The sequence below is a fragment of the Triticum aestivum genome, unplaced genomic scaffold (assembly GCF_018294505.1).
Source record: "Triticum aestivum cultivar Chinese Spring unplaced genomic scaffold, IWGSC CS RefSeq v2.1 scaffold123627, whole genome shotgun sequence".
In the NCBI taxonomy this organism is placed as follows: Eukaryota; Viridiplantae; Streptophyta; class Magnoliopsida; order Poales; family Poaceae; genus Triticum; species Triticum aestivum.
The window spans coordinates 430-1,259 of record NW_025277878.1 but is presented as its reverse complement, the minus strand read 5'-3'; the positions used below and the strand labels follow the sequence as shown (position 1 = coordinate 1,259).

At 60.2% G+C, this 830-nt stretch overlaps 1 non-coding gene across 1 annotated transcript; it reads left to right on the top strand.

The window, feature by feature from the left end:
* The first annotated feature begins 114 nt into the window (after positions 1-114).
* LOC123178395 (5.8S ribosomal RNA) lies at positions 115-270 on the top strand. The gene has a single exon (XR_006489542.1). It is a non-coding gene; the product is annotated as a 5.8S ribosomal RNA (ribosomal RNA).
* The last annotated feature ends 560 nt before the right edge of the window (positions 271-830 follow it).

Below are 830 nucleotides of genomic sequence, written 5' to 3'. Positions count from 1 at the left end.
GCTCGGGGTAAAAGAACCCACGGCGCCGAAGGCGTCAAGGAACACTGTGCCTAACCCGGGGGCATGTCTAGCTTGCTAGCCGTCCCTCGTGTTGCAAATCTATTTAATCCACACGACTCTCGGCAACGGATATCTCGGCTCTCGCATCGATGAAGAACGTAGCGAAATGCGATACCTGGTGTGAATTGCAGAATCCCGCGAACCATCGAGTCTTTGAACGCAAGTTGCGCCCGAGGCCACTCGGCCGAGGGCACGCCTGCCTGGGCGTCACGCCAAAACACGCTCCCAACCACTCTCAACGGGAATCGGGATGCGGCATCTGGTCCCTCGTCTCTCAAGGGACGGTGGACTGAAGATTGGGCTGCCGGCGTACCGCGCCGGACACAGCGCATGGTGGGCGTCCTCGCTTTATCAATGCAGTGCATCCGGCGCGCAGCTGGCATTATGGCCTTTGAACGACCCAACAAACGAAGCGCACGTCGCTTCGACCGCGACCCCAGGTCAGGCGGGACTACCCGCTGAGTTTAAGCATATAAATAAGCAGAGGAGAAGAAACTTACAAGGATTCCCCTAGTAACGGCGAGCGAACCGGGAGCAGCCCAGCATGAGATTCGGGCGGCTGTGCCGTCCGAATTGTAGTCTGGAGAGGCGTCCTCAGCGACGGACCGGGCCCAAGTCCCCTGGAAAGGGGCGCCTGGGAGGGTGAGAGCCCCGTCCGGCCCGGACCCTGTCGCCCCACGAGGCGCCGTCAACGAGTCGGTTTGTTTGGGAATGCAGCCCAAATCGGGCGGTAGACTCCGTCCAAGGCTAAATACAGGCGAGAGACCGAT